Genomic DNA, 16,136 nt, shown 5'->3' on the forward strand with positions numbered 1-16,136 from the left:
TTGTGACTCATGTCGGGCGGTTTGGTTTCTGGAATGAATACGTAAACGGGTTGTTTAGGATTCGTACGGCTTCAGGTCTTGCAAATGTGAGTGCGCGTGGTGACGCTTTGGTCGCTCCGGGTGGCTTAGTTTCACCGTGTTCGTAGAAACATATTCCATCACCAAGTATGGGCCGGAAAATTTTGGTGCTAACTTCTGATCGAATTTGTCTGCCGCGGAAGGGAGTGGGTGGTCCCTTTCATCACCTGCTCGCCTATGCGTAGTTTCCATTGCCGCCTGCGTAAGTCGTAGTGTTTTTTCTGTCGCTTTGAAGCTTTGGCTAGGTGCCCTTTTATCTCGTCCCATAACTTGGTGATGGACGGTGGTACGGTTGGTGGCTCTGCTGGTACTGCTCCCTCCGTGCGCACTTGCTGCGGTGCCGTAAGATGTCTACCGAAATTGATTTCTGCTGCCGATGCTGTTGTAGATTCGTGGCTAGCCGTGTTTATCGCGAATGATATTTGCGGAATATCCTGGTCCCAGGTGCGGTGATCGTCCTTGCATCGCTGAGCTATCATGGTTTTCACTTTGGTTGGTTCGCTCGGTGGGGTTTTCGTGCAAAGCGTAGGCTGCCGTAAACTTGTGATCGATGCGGTGGTCGTTCAAGACGTTGCTAATGCCTTCCCGACGAATTGTTTGCCATTGTCGGTGAGGAAGGTTTTCGGGCAGCCAAATCGATATATGACTCTTTCTTGGAGTGCTTTGATCACGCTTGCCGTTGTCGCCTGGCGCACTGGGATCAACTCCACCCACTTGGAGAATTTATCCACCATGACGAGGAGACACGTATTTCCTTGCTTGGAACGAGGCAGTGGTCCCACGAAGTCAGCGGTTACTATTTCCCACGGTCGTGATGGTTGCATAGTTGCCATCAATCCTGCTGGGCGTCTTTGCTCGACTTTGTATTCCGCGCATCTGATACACTTCCGTACGTGTTTTAGTACGTCGCGGAACATCCCGGCCAGTAATAGTTCTGCTGCGCTCTTTTGAGCGTTTTCTTCACTCCGAGATGTCCAGATGCGGCGGCATCATAGACTTCCTGCAGTACTTCGTTTCGTCGGTCGGCTGGGACGCACAGTTTCCATTGCGGTGCCCGCGAGAGTTGATTCCTCGGGGAAATGTGGCGGAAGAGTCGGTTTTCGACGATCTGGTATCCTGGATGTACCTGCGGCTGTTCCTGCACTTGCCTTGCTTTCCTCTCGTGCCACTCGTTTGTTTTGTTGGTTATGGTGTACAAAACATCGTCGTCCGCGAGTTGTAGCGGGCATCGGGAGAGCGCGTCGGCTACCACATTTTGTGCCCCTTTCGTGTATTCTATTTCGAAGTTATATTGTTGTAAATCCCGTGCCCATCTTGCCAGACGTCCAGAGGGGTTTTGGAGCGAGTGCAGCCATTTTAGTGAGTGGTGGTCGGTGATGACGGTGAAGTGATACCCCTCCAGAACGGTCTCATCTTACGGATGCCCCATAGCACGGCGAGGCATTCTTGTTCGGTGGCCGAGTATCGCTTTTCCAGCTGGGTTAGGCTTCGGCTGGCGCCTCCCATTTCCAGACTTGTCCCTTTTTCAGCAGCTGGTTAAGCGGCGCGGCGACCGTAGAGAAGTCTGTCACGAAACGGCGGTACCAAGACGCGAGTCCAAGAAAACGGCGGAGCTCTTTGAGCGTTTTCAGTGCGGGCATCTCCTGTACAGTGGTTACTTTTGCTGGATCGGTGTGAATTCCCTTCGAACTGATGATGTGTCCTAGGTAATGAAGTTGTTGCTGGACGAAGCTGCACTTTTCGAAATTTACTTGCATCTTGTGTCTTTGTAGGCGCTCGAACACTTCCCTCAAAATCGCCAAGTGTTCTGCGATGGTATCTCCCAATACGATGATATCGTCCAGGTAGGCGAAAACTTTTGGTTGGAGTTCGGGCCCCAGTATCGAATCCAGAGCGCGTTGAAAGGTAGCCGGAGCAGAGTGTAGGTCAAATGGCATGACTTTCCACTGGAACAATCCCCTGCCAGGAACTGTAAATGCGGGGTATGGTCGAGATGCTCTGGCGAGCGGGATCTGCCAGTAGCCGTTCTTCAAGTCAATGGTAGAGATGAATTTCGCTTCTTTCAGCTGGTCGAGAATGGCTCCAATTTGCGGAACGGGTAAGCGTCTGGTTCGCTGGCGGCGTTAAGCTGACGGTAATCTATGCATATCCTCCAAGTGCCCTGTTTTTTGCGGACTAGCACGATTGGCGAGCTGTACGCGCTTCGTGATGGTTCTATTCTTCCTCCTGCTAATAACTCGTCTACCTCTTCGTTGATGACTTGTTGCATGGCCGGGTTGCGAGGGTAGTATCGTTGCTTCAGCGGTCGGTTGTAATTGAGACGAATCTTATGCTCGGCTGCAGTGCTTGGTCCAATGATTTCACCAAACCGCTTTTGGTGATGTGCCAGGAAGTTTACCAGTTCTGTGTTTTGGTCGTCGCTCAGGTGTTCTCGGCTCGTCAATGCACATAGCGTATCCAGTTCGGGTGCTCTCTTGGTCACGGTGGCCTCCAGCGGCTGACCATCCAACGTGAGGATGATTCCCCTTTTTCTTAGGAAGCCCATTCCAAGGATTACCTGTTCGGCCAAGTTTGGGATGACGGACAGCATCGCGTCTGTGGCTCGTCCTTGATACACAATCCTTGCCGGGTAGAGTTCGAGGTAAAGACACACGTTTGGTCTGCCAGCTGGATGCTTCGCTTGTTGGGGCGCGCCTTAATGTTGTTCTTTTCTAGGTGTTTCCGTACGGTGTCATCTACATAGGATAGGGTGGCGCCGGTGTCCACTAGTGCGCGCACGCTCATGCCCTCGATGACCACTGGTATGTAGAATCGGCCATCTACTTGTGTTTTTGCGGTTGATTTGCCGGCGGGTGGTTCCCTCGGCTTCCCTGGTCGGACGTACGGTGCTTGGCGGCTTCCTTTAATAGCGTTGGGCGGCGTTCGGGATGCGTTCTCGGTACTTGGGCTAGTCGGAGGGCATGGTCAGTCCCTGGAGAGGATGTTGTCTTGGCCACACCTGGAGCAGAACTTCCTTCAGGGGCCCTTACATTGGAAGCGGTGGTGTCCGCGTTCCTTGCAGCGCCAACAGCGCTCCTTGCTGTCGTATTCCATGGGTAGGTGGTATAGGCTGTGGACCACCATTTTCCCCTGTTTTGCTTCCTCGCCTCTTAACAGCTCATACTCTTCCGTTAGCTCCAGGAGCTCCTCGATCGTCCTAAACTCCCTGCGCTTGACGAAAAGGCGGTATTCCACGCGTAGACCATCGTAGATCCGTTCGAGGTGATTATCTTCGCACATCGTCGGGTGTTGGCGGATCAGCGTTTCCAGTGCGAGGATGTAGTCCTTGGCCTTTTCCCGGCCTTGCTGTTTGCGTTGTCGGATGGCCTCTTCCAAATGTCGTATGTGTCGCTTAGGTAGAAAAAAATTTTGTACCTCCCTCCGCAGATCGCTCCAGCGGTGTATGTGTTGCTTACGGACGCGGTACCATTGCAGTGCTTTCCGCGTAGAAGCTCCGGCAGCGTTGGGAGGAGCCGGTCGACGGGGATGCGGTAGCATTCGGCGAGCTCCTCTATCCTCTCAAGAAATTCGTGCAGTGACTCCTCTCCGAAAAGTGCAAATCCCAGCGGCGAACGGTATTCATAAATTCACCGTCGCTCATTTCGTCTCGTTTCGGTGACGCGTTCTCTCACTTTCCTCCGTGCGGTTGTGGGCTGTGGATCTGGATTGAAGGGATCGGCTTTGTTGTTGGCTGAGGTAGCATAGCGGACTTCCCCTCTTCCTCGTTCACTTCTTGTTCCAGCTCTTTCAGCAGGTCTTCACTGGATTTTCTGGCGCGTTTCGCTCGCACGTAAGTACTCAGTGCGCGACGCAGCTCGGCTACGGTTTGGTGTTCCACGTCGATTCGGTGTTCCTTACACTCCTCGATCAGCCTCTCCCTCCTAAGTAGGTAGATCCAATTGAGCGAGTCGGTGTTCAGCAGCGTGCCTTCCGGAGCCTGTGTGTGTGTTGTTTCTAGCGGTGTGTTCGTTGAACCCGCCCCGGCAGTGTTGGTGGTGGTTGTAGTTGTTTTTCCACGGCCATCTGCGGAGGAGGGTCCCTGCTTGGGCGCCATTTATGAGGTGGGATTTGTCTAAGGCTGGGGTAACGCTCAGTCAATACAGAGTCAAGTATAAGTCCAACAAACACTTACTGAATAAATACACGATATTTATGTGTTACGAATACACGCACACACGGCTGGAGATATTAGGCGGGCAGCAGCTTTCCGTCGCAAGATGGCGAGGGGGCGGAGCGGCGGATAACGGTCGTTGGAGTAGAGGGGGTTCGGTAGGGCGGTTGAACGGTCGGGTAACGGACGGACTGGTACGGCGGTAAGGAAGCAGCGGCTTGACGGCGGTAGGATGGCAGGCGGCCAACGGTCGTCGTATCAGCGGCGGGACGGATGCAGCGGCTTAACGGCGGCAGGGTGGCAAACGGCCAACGGTCGTCGTAGCAGCGGCGGGACGGGTGCAGCGGCTTAACGGCGGTAGGATGGCAAGCGGCCAACGGTCGTCGTAGCGGCGGCGTGACGGATGCAGCAGCTTAACGCCGGTAGGATGGCGAACGGCCAACGGTCGTCGTAGCAGCGGCGGGACGGATGCAGCGGCTTAACGGCGGTAGGATGGCTAGCGGCTAACGGTCGTCGTAGCAGCGGCGTGACGGATGCAGCAGCTTAACGGCGGTAAGATGGCGAACGGCCAACGGTCGTCGTAGCAGCGGCGGGACGGATGCAGCGGCTTAACGGCGGTCGGATGGCAGACGGCCAACGGTCGTCGTAGCAGCGGCGTGACGGATGCAGCGGCGGTGGGCTACGGAGCGCGTACGAGGGCCAGGGTGAGAGGGGAGATAGGCTGGCGACGGGGTTTACCTGGACAGCGGCTGCGTGTTCCGGGCGGGATAGGAGGCGCGTACCAGCGGGCTTGTGTTGGTCGGTCGGCTTCGGCAGGATCGGGCTTATCGAACGCCTTCGGCAGGCTCAGTAATCGGCGGGGTCAATCACCTGCGGGAGAAACTGCGAGGACTCGGTTAGTGCTGGTTTCACCGCTGGACACCCCCGCCTCCCTACTTGCACACTAATAGAAGGTGCGTAAGGGGGCGGGGCTGTACCATCCGAGACACCGTGGGTCGATCCATGCGCGGAGGGGAAGTGCACCTTAACGGCTCAGCGATAGCCCCTGTGCGCACGCATCGGCTCACTGCTGAAACCAGAGCTATGGAGAGGGGTCGTGCCGTCGTTCTGGCAGCGGGTCAGACCAGGGCGACGGAGGGAAAAGTAACCCACTCTCATCGTCCTGGTGCAGCAAGGGTTGACTCACGCCACGGCCGCACCCTCTTCTCCCTAGCTAACTAGTGGGAGTAGTCCCTCCGCTCCGGCCAGCCTATTAAACCAGAGCTGGGGGAGGGGTGCTTTGGGTCATTGAGGCACCGGGCCGCCAACACCAGGGTGGGCGACGGAGGGAAAAGTAGGCGGAAGACACCGCTCTCGTCGTCCAGCCCTGGTGGAGGGTGACCCGCGCCATGACGGCGCCCCTGCCACGCAACCCGAACTGAGGGGGAAGGGGGCATGTGGTCATTAAGGCAGCGGGCCGCTCAAGAACTAGGGTGGGCGACGGAGGGAAAATAGTCCGAATACACCGCTCTCGTCGTCCATATGATGGTATACCACTGTGGTGTAGAGAAAAAATTAACAAACGGGTATGAAGTGAGAAAAGTAAAATTGTAGCGCAACCAAGTGCTTCCACTTTTCTGCCTCTACCTTCAAAACTGAAAAGGGCACATCGAATTTGAAGCCCCAGATATTTCTAGTCCCTGAGAGGCTATTATCGTGCAAATTTCAATACTCAGTTGCCTCAAAAAGCTACAAGCAAAAAACTGTCAATATAGAAAATGACAAAAAAAAAGTATCGCTATTTTGATTGATGATAGTTTTGAGTATTGGAGGAGCACATTAATTTTGCTCATACTTTTAGAATCTCCGTCTCAAAAACAACATTCAGTTTAAATTACATAGCGTTTCAGCGATGCCTCAAAATTTTATCGAAAAAATTCAAAAAAAAATCAAGGGTATCGCTTGAAAAATTGTAAAAATCCACGTTTTTTACGTTTCGAAGTTCTGAAAAAACTTACTATCAACTTTCTTGATTTTTAAAATCATCAGATCGGATAGTCAAAAGGTCAAACTTAATTTCCTTGTACTTTTTTCTAGCCTTAAGTTTTTTGTCCGTGTGTAAAATCCGAGTATCCAAAAAAGTAAAAGTTTTGGGGATTTGCCCATATGCTATCTGTCTTGTCTTCGTCATTATTGCTGATTTCTGGTGGTTCTGTTTCGGCGGTGTTTACTCTTCTTGGCGTTCCATTCATTTACAGCAGGCTGTTATCAACGATGGTTTCTCTGTACCCAAATTCTTGCAAAACTGTAGAGAAGTCTGCCTTGTTGATATTAGCTTCAGTCGTATTAGCTTATCAGCTTTTGTTCCAGAAAGTGATTGGTTAAATTTTGGCAGTAAGAAATTTAATTCTTCTGCAATAAGTGCGTGAATATGATCAGTTATGAGGTCACCAATTACGGTAAATTATAATAATTATAACCATATTCTTAACTGTCATTACAATTTATTATGGTAAATTACAACCAATACAATGAAATTACAATCCCTTAATAATTAATATATGAAAAGAATGAAAAAAGTTTAAAACTAATAATTGAAAATAACTTCAATGAATTCTGGTAACATCCAGCTAAGTGTTTAAGGACCAAGTGGTTGTACCACAATTATATGAGCGAAAATTCCAAAAATCTGGTTTATGTCTTTTTTCATTTTTTTAATATTTTTTATATTATTTTATTTTATATTTCTCAATGAACGTTGCCAATTTCGTGACAATCATTGCTGAATTATACAAGGTTTGCTAGTCAGAAATATTTTTGTCAGTTTTCTGCTTTATTATGACTTACCAAACATTGCCTTGAGGTGTTGCTTCTTTTCGAATTTATACAAAAATGGTACTAAAAGCTGAAGATTTCAATGTAAATAAATTTTCGGCAATACTGGCGCCATAAATTATTTTTTCCAAAAAAAGGGTGGTCAAAATTTTAATGGATGGACAAATTTAGGAATTTTAAAGAAATATTTTAACAGCAATAAAATATCTTTTTCAAAAATGTACGGTTTTGTCGAAAATTCGGGGAGCAGTTGATATGGCCCCTTTAAATAGCACCAGTAAGTTTTTGGACTGTTCGGCAGACATTTCAATCTTCACCGCAGGACTCATAAACTGCGTCGAAGAGCAGCCGCTGATTCCGTAAAGTGTCAAGATCGGTACCCAACAGTGACGAACTGGAATGTTAGGGTTTTTGATTTTGATTTCGCTTTGGACTTGATCACTTTCGTTAAAACCGTGGCGGGCCTCAAGGTACGTTCCGGCTCCGATGCCGTTAAGTTGGTGGTGTAGGTGCGGTTGAAATCTTCCCGCTTTGCATCCGGTCCGGCTATGAACGCATTATCCATTACGGCGAGGGTCGTCATGGTGCGATAGGCGCGACAGACACGGAGAGCGCTCCGAAGCAGGTCGCTGATAGGCGGGAAAACTTCCGGCGGATCAAAAGGGCTGATAAGACGGATCAGCGCAGGGGTCTGGATTCAAACCCCGTAGATACAGTTAGCTCGGGTAGTGGAGGGGGTCGAAACCGACATAAAATGCAGACCCTTATGGGGCAGTTACTAGGAAAGGAAGAAGACCGGCGAATGCGACGGACCAGCCTAGCACCAGTAAGGAGGCCCTATCGCGAGGAGCTTTCCCAACGGGAGTCTTGGGGTCGAAGCCTGCCAAGAAAGGTAGGCGATGGATGCCGCGTAGGACAGGTTTGGGTGATCGGCGCCTGGCCGAAAAGATCCTGGAGCGCTACAGCGGAAGCGATGCAGCTCAGATTTCGGAGAAGCATTCCCGGACGCTGGAGTGGGTCAGGAGGTGGCGAGGATCACACACCGGTGTCCAACGATGCAGGTGAGCAGCAGGATGAGAGGAATGCCTCAACGACCAAAGGAGGTGGAGACGCACTTGCGTTTAATGAAATCGAGAGAAGTGACTATGCGTCGCCAGCGCCAGATCAGCGGCCTATTTGACCGCTGTTATGGAGAGCCCAGGTCCGCGGCCAGGCTTCGAATACTCGGGATGGTATCATGGATTTAGATTGATTGCTTGTGTTCACGAGCGATCGGCCTATATTTTTAAAAGAATAATTTCTTTGGTTGGGGAGGTCTGGACGGGAGCTAGGCTCGAGGCCGTGGAAAAGAGGGATCTCTTCCTTCGACCGAGGGCTCGAGTGTGGTTGCCTGCCGGACCCTCTTAGTTGGAGAAAATTCTGGAGTTGTTGCGATACTGCAACCCGAATCTTCCGACGCATAACTGGAGGGTCCTCAGAGTAGAGGAGGCCGTTGGGCCACGTCGGCAAGTGCTTACTCTGCTAAACGCAGATTCCACCGGTACTCTCTCTGACATGAAGGGGTTATCTCCTATGGTCTCGAGCGTGTGGTTCTCAAGATGTACCACGCCGATTCGAGGGGAGATGGCCCCTCTCCCCCAGATACTGTTCGGGAGGGGGGGGGGGGGGCGTCCGCAGGAGAGCCAGAACCTATGGTTATGGCTGCTTATCCCGCTAATTTGGACAGTGAAAACACTGTTGACGTCTCGTCGATGGGAGATCTGTCATCAGTGTTGGTCATCTGGGTGATAGGGCAGAGGAGGAACTCCTAGCCTGCGAGGGTCAATCATCGATGGAGGGACCCGTCATCAGAGTAAATCGTTTGTTTGGTAGGGAGGAGATCCTAGCCTCCGAGGGCGAATCAGTCAAAGATGGGGTGCGGAAGACTGGTGTTGATGGAAATCCGTCAGATCAATCTTCAGCACTCTAAGGCGGCTTCCGCTAGTTTTTTGCTCTGCCTTGAAAGAGGCGGAGTGGATATAGTCCTTGTCCAGGAGCCGTGGCTGAGTAGTAACGGCGGAAAGATTTCTGGATTAAGGACGGGAAAATTCAACACCTTGGTGCACGGAGAGGCAGGTATGCTCTGTGCTTGTTAAAAAGGAGATTCTTTAATTTCAGCAATGACGACATAACCACGGTCTGCCTCGAGTGAGGCAGGTATGAAAAGGGGTGGTCTCAGCCTACATGCCACATGGGGGCGTAGCGGGACCACCACCTGCGATAATGGGCGAAATCATCGCTGAAGCCAGGCGGAAAGGTGTTGGTGAGAATATAAGCGTCAATGCTAATGCCAACCATAGCATCTGGGGAACTTCGGATACCAATATTAGAGGTGAGTCTTTATTTACTTTTATTGTAGATGAGGGACTTTGCATATGTAATAGGGGAATGCCCGACTTCTATTACTGCGGTAAGGGAGGAGTTCCTGGACCTCATCCTGTTTATTAAAGAACTGGAAGACCGGATATCGGGCTGGAGGGTTCTCAACGAGCACTCCTTCTTTGATCACAGATCCGCTGGTTGGCCATCATATAAACTAACTGCCTCAGCCTTACCTATATCTCGAAGTCTTGGTACACGGTCGTGGTTACGGATTACGATGGAAACGGCTATCCATTCGATTGTAAAGCAAATAGAGAGGTCCCTGGAATACAAAGAGTTTGCTCTTGGTGCCCGTGGTGATTGAAATCACTTTTATATTTAGATATATTAAAACTTTTATTTAATTTAATAATACGCCTAAATGTATGCGTATACAATATTTTAAATTTTTCACTCTGAATGAAAATTTGTGATAACTGAAAAATCAAAATAATGAAAATAAAATTATTGAATAAACTAATGAAATTACAAAGTATATAAAGTTAAAGTACATTACTCCCCGTTCAAGAAAATTTAACATTAAACAAATTGAACGTAATTCTCTTTTTATGTGAATTCTTGGTGTTGTTTGTGTTTGTTGTTTCAATTATTACCGGTTTTAATCTGTTAATTGGAAAAGTTTTAATATTATTATTGATTTCAAATCTAAAACATTTTTGGCCTTTTTCCACAATTTTGTAAGGTTCTATGGTGGTTGTAATGAATGTTCATTAATAACCCGATCTAATGTAAATTTTCAAGTCTGAAGATCTTTTGGAACATAAATTCCAGTATCAGAATCTTTATGATGACTTAAATTAGATCTAATATTTCGAAAATGTTCACGTAAATTACTTAAAACTTCAGTTGATGAGAAATTTTCAGCTGATGGCACAACTAGTTCCCCTGGCAAACGCAAATTTTGGCCAAAATCCTTTTCCGCTGGTGTAGCCGAAATATCTTCTTTATAAATTGATCTTAAACCCAGACGTATGACAGGTAATTCATCATACCAAGTATTTATTCCATCCCTAGCCATAATAGTAGCTTTTAGCTGTCTATGAAATCTCTCAACAATACCATTACTCTGAAGGTGATATGTAGACGTTGTTATTTGATGACTAACAAGTAATTTATTTAACTCTGAAAATAATTTTGATGTAAACTGACTACCTTGATCAGTAGTAACTTTCAATGGAACTCCGAAAGAAGAAATATATTCTCTGAAAAATTTGTTTGCAAATGTAGTTGCTGATATATCTTTTAAAGCGTTCTGACCAGCGAGAAAACCTTTCAATAATTGTCAAAATAAAACGATGTTCTTTAGAAACTGGCAAAGGACCAACTATATCTAGTGGATATGGATATGTTCAAATCTGATTTTTGGAATTGGAATTTTGCTAATGGGAGACTTAGTATGATGATAAATCTTTGATTTTTACAGTTAAGACACTCTTTCGCCCAAATATTAATATCTTTGGTCATATTAGGCCAATAATATTTCTTAACAATTCGTCGCCGTGTACCTCTCGTAACGGGATGTGCAATTCCATGCAACATGTCAAATACTGTCTTTCGTAATCTACTGGGTAGAAATGGCCTAGGATTATCTCCTGAAATTTCACACCAAATATTGAAATTTAAATTTCAGTTCAATAGGGATATTAACTAACTTTAAATTTAAAAATTGAGGATCAGTTATAAGCTCGTTTAAATCACTATTATACTGTTGGTCCGTTTGTAAAAATTTAATGTTCAGTTCGGAATTCTGTATTGCGCTAACTTCAAGGGCTTTGGACAGTGTATCCGCTACAACATTGCATTCTCCTTTAATATACTGTATGCCATCAGTGAACTGTGCTATGAATTCCAAATGTTTCGTTTGTCTGGGACTCCGTTCTGTTTTGAATTTAAAGCAGTGGTCAATGTCTTATGGTCCGTAGGTATAAACTGTAAACTGTCGTCCTTCCAAAAGATATCTAAAATGTTTTATATTTAGATAAATTGCCAGCAATTTCCTATCAAAAGGACTTTACTTAATTTCAGTTGGAGACAGTTTTTTAGAAAAGAATGCAATGGGCTCAATTTTATTATTGTAATTTTGTTGTATAACGCCCCCCAATCGCTGTGTTAAATGCATCTACTGTTAAAAGATAATTTAGAATCTTTGTTAAAATGATTTAACAATATCACAGATGCAAATTTATCGTTAATGCATACAAAAGCTTCACTCGAATTCTCGTCCCATACCAAAGTTTTGTCACGTTTCTTAGTTACTCTGTTAATAAGATCATAAATTTTGTTCGTAAATTCTGCTAGTTTTGGAATGTATCTATGGTAGTAATTTACCATACCAATAAATTTCTGCGAATAGCTGATACCTTTTCATCAGAACGTCGAATACCTGTTCCGGAAACGTTATGTTCTAAAATGTCGATGGTTGTCACAACAAAAGTACATTGACTTGGTTTAATGTTTAAACCGTACTCTGTAGGGCTTTGAAAAAGGACACGTAAATCTTTTAAATATTGTTCTTCGTTTTTACTTGCAATAAGAAAGTCGCCGATGTAAGCATACACAAAATCTAAGACACCAACTACCACATTTATGAATCTTTGAAAGGCTTGTGCAGAATTTCTAAGTCCGAAAGGCATTCTCGTAAATTCTAACATACCAAAAAGAGTTGTAATAGCAGTTTTATAAATGTCTTCCTGAGCCATAGGAATTTGGTGATATGCACTAACTAAATCTAATTTTGAAAATATATTTTTTTTATGAATATTAATATTAAAATCCTGAATGTAGGGTAAGGTATAACGATCGGGAACAGTTACAATATTTAATCTTCTAAAATCACCACATGGAGGCCAATCATTTAACTCTTTTTAGGTACAAGGTGAAGTGGTGATGCTACTGAAGAATTTGAAGAAATGCCTGTTTTAACTAAAACATCAAAGTCCGTTTTTGCAACTTTGTATTTTACCGGATCCAATCGCCTGTGCTTAGAAAATGGAAGACTACCTTCTGTTACAAGTCGATGTGCTTTTGCATGCTGGCCCGACGAGTGGGGAATGGGGGCATTTCCCCGGGCCCGGGCTTTCTGAGGGGGCCCGCGATCTAGAGGTACTAAGACCGTGGTGTGATGGTAGCGTGCTCCGCCATCCATACCAAAGATCCTGCGTTCACGCCCCGGGTAAAGCAACATCCAAAATTTTAGAAACAATTTTTTTCAATTAGAAGAAAATTTTTCTAAGCAGGGTCGCCCCTCGGCAGTATTTGGCAAGCACTTACAGTGTATTTCTGCCATGAAAAGCTCTAAGTGAAAACTCATCTGCCTTGCAGATGCCGTTCGGAGTCGGCATAAAACAAGTAGGTGCCGCCCCGCCAATTTGTAGGAAAAATCAAGAGGAAAAAATCGGAGGTTATCGCGCCTTACATTTATTTGTTTATTTTAAGACATTTTTTTAATTCAGGAGTGTCTTTAGTTGTTCCATTTGCAATTTTTAAGCCGAATTTCAAAAGCAATGAATATCTGCATTTCGTTTTAATATTATAGTGAAGTGTGAAAAACATTTTGGAAAGTCTTTTTCCTTAAAATTTAGGAATAAATATTTCAATTGGCAGCTGGCGCAAAACGCTGTTTATAAATTTCAGCAAAACACGTGAGAAAAACTACATCAACGCAGGAAAGGCAAGTATTTTGCTATTATCGTTGATGCTACGCCTGATGCTAGTCACGTTGACAGACTATGTTTATTAGACTGGGTCGATTTATTAACCAATATCGCGCCATCGATTTTTCGGTAGGATTTGGGTTCAGGAAAAAAGTTCCACTACGCATACCCTAAAAAATAATTTTAGAGCCTGCGAAATTAAATTTTTTTGACTTTTTTCGACTTTGATTTTTAAGGTTTTTTCATGACTAATAAAAAATGTTCATATGTATACCCTTTCCGACCCAACAATGTCCGCTAAAAACGTTGGCGATAACAGTTTTTTGAAAAAAAAAATATTACATGAAAATTTTACAATCAATTACAATTTCGTTACAAATTATAAAAAGTTCTATTTGGTACCTACATATATTTGTATGTATGTATGTATATGCTAATGTCTGTGCTCTAAGGAGACTTAATTCTCCTATATACATATTTTTTATGCTAATTTGTATGCTGATCATAAATACAAAATGACTGAGTATTAGTTTTTTATACTTCTTCATGGCAGCCGTAAATGTGTTTTTTTACGAATTTTCTTATTAAAATTTGTTCGTAAGTGTAACAACTCAACCTAATATAAACGCGCGCAAGTCATTTTCTGTCAAAAATGTCTCATGCACATACAATTTGTATAAGAGCAACCGAAATTGAATTTGCTGCGTGAAAACCTAACTCGATTTCCAATTTTTGTTCTGCGTGACATTTCGGTTTGACGTTTGCATATATGTTTTATATTGTCGCAACGCATGATTATTTCGGTTCGGGCAAAAAACGCCGGTTGTTTGCCTGCGCTAAAAAAACGCAGTGCGGTTTTATTAGGTTAGCTTGTAAGCTGTGCTCATAGTGAATTAATTTTATCATAACAAAAGTGTTATTTTTTAAACAAAAATAAATAGCCCGAACGAAACGATTACAGGTGACCAATATTTTTCGTAAATAAAGTTTAAATGATCGCGTACATGTATCAAAATAGTTGCAAAGGTGTTCGGTGAGCTTTTCTGAAAAAAAAAAATAAAAGAAAGGAAAGTAAAGTAAAGAAGAGTGTTTACGCGGTGTAGGCTATCATCCGTCCCATCTCTCTCCTTTTTTATACGTAGCTCTATGAATTTATATATTTAACCCGTACTTGGTATTATATTCGATTATTGAATTGTATTGTATCGAATATCTATGAATTTATATATAACCCGCGTCTTGCATGGTATTCGATTATTGACTTATATTTCTTATATTGAATTACCCACAAAATCAATGAATTGTATTTACCCTTAAATTCCCTATTGGGTCTCCTCATGGACGTGTGGCAGCCTCCACCGCGAAAATCCACCAAGTTCAATTCGCCGCAAGTACAGAATGGCGATATGGCATGATCGCCGACCTGTCAGAAAACAACAACTTTTTGGTCATATAAATTTTTTATTATTGTCATTGTGCAGAAATCAAAATCCTGTTTTTTCCTGTGCTGCAAAAAAAAAGTATTATAATTCTTGATAATCATAGTTTGTATGATAAATCACATTAAGTCAGATTATCAAGTCACCGTTTATTGTGCTACAATTAACATTCCCATTAATTATATTGTGCGGAAATCTGCAAGTCACCGAGCATTGTCGGTTTCCTGGTAATCCATTATACTAACATAATTTCTGGAGTTAATTCATTTTGTAAGAGTCCAAAATAAAATCGAGCGAGTAGTTTGAAGATACAGTCAAAGGTGATACTGTTCGCGGCTTTAAATAATAAACAAGTGTTCTTTCCTTTGATTAATAACCTATGCACGTACATGAAAGGTGCATTGCGGTGTACAAAAGGAAGGTTTAATTGCAACATTTTCCGTGGTCCTATGGAATCTGGCTTCGACCTTCGCAAGTCAGTGTGAATACAAGATATCTGTGGTCAAATCATCTGCTGTACAGGATTTGTTACCAGCGTCATCGCCATAATCACCACATCATCGCCAGCACCGCATTTGCAGTGGGAGTACCTAAACAACAGGTGAGTGGTGTCATATCCCTTAAGGTGTATCTAATGGTCCTTCGTCGCCATTGACGGAACCAGCGTTTTTCATATACATATATTCGGTATATCCCCACGAATAAATTTTGGTGGCTCCCGCCAAATACAAATTTCTCCCGCCAGAATTAGATTTTCCCGCCAAAAAATACATTTTATATATGTATATGTACATTCTCACCCCAAACTTTAATTTATTTATTTATTTATTTATTTAAATTAAGTCTACAGTACAGGATACCTTACAGACTAGAATAATGTAAAATAATCTCGCGCAAATGAGAAGAAGTATGTATTGTGATTGATTGTTATAACTTATAGACAAATTGAATTTAGAATTCTTACAAAATCCGATTTTGATAGTGCAAAGTCAAGCTTAGTTGATGAAGAGAACAAAGCATTTAATTCTCTTAGTGCCCGAGCAATAGGCGCATTGCTAGCATATGTTGTTCTAAAGTTTTCCAAATAAAAAGGGTAGAACTTACGAAGATTTCTCTGAGGAATATTAAAACTAATCCGCTCGAGTAACATTGGGCAATCGATAATGCCATTAATAACATTGAAAGCAAAAGAAAGCGAGAGAATTTTCCTTCGTTTTTCCAGCGAATCCAAATTAATTAGCAAACGCCGGGAATCGTAGGGTGGGACAGGCTCCTCAAACCTTAAGGAACGTAGAGCGTGTTTTAGAAAGACCTTTTGAACTCGTTCAATTCTACTTATCGAGAGTTGATCATATGGTCTCCAAATGAAAACAGCATATTCTAAATGTGATCGAACAAGTGAGGTAAATAGTTGCTTAAACGTATAGGGATCAGAAAACTCCGTGGAGTTGCGACGAATGAAACCGAGAACGGAATACGATTTTGAGAGTATTAAGTTTATGTGGCCGTTGAAAGTAAGCTTAACATCAAATACCACGCCCAAGTCCTTAAACTCTGTTACATTTTGCAGCACATCATTAG

At 44.4% G+C, this 16,136-nt stretch overlaps 1 protein-coding gene and 1 long non-coding RNA gene across 8 annotated transcripts in view; one reads left to right on the plus strand and one right to left on the minus strand.

The window, feature by feature from the left end:
• cad (caudal) overlaps positions 1–16,136 on the minus strand; it is a 663,489-nt gene that overhangs the window by 557,312 nt on the left and 90,041 nt on the right. Inside the window, exon 2 of one of the 7 annotated variants that reach the window (XM_067766321.1) lies at positions 14,428–14,539. The exons of 5 other annotated variants lie outside the window; for them this stretch is intronic. The gene's annotated coding sequence lies outside the window, so the exon portion shown is untranslated. Of the gene's footprint in view, positions 1–14,401; positions 14,540–16,136 lie in introns of all 7 variants that reach the window. One more of the 7 variants, XM_067766320.1, reaches the window with a different exon arrangement.
• The window catches only part of LOC137240277 (uncharacterized), a 113,919-nt gene that overhangs the window by 23,509 nt on the left and 74,274 nt on the right, over positions 1–16,136 (plus strand). The gene's annotated exons all lie outside the window — the stretch shown is intronic.

This window comes from Eurosta solidaginis, chromosome 2 (assembly GCF_040869045.1).
Source record: "Eurosta solidaginis isolate ZX-2024a chromosome 2, ASM4086904v1, whole genome shotgun sequence".
NCBI lineage: Eukaryota > Metazoa > Arthropoda > Insecta > Diptera > Tephritidae > Eurosta > Eurosta solidaginis.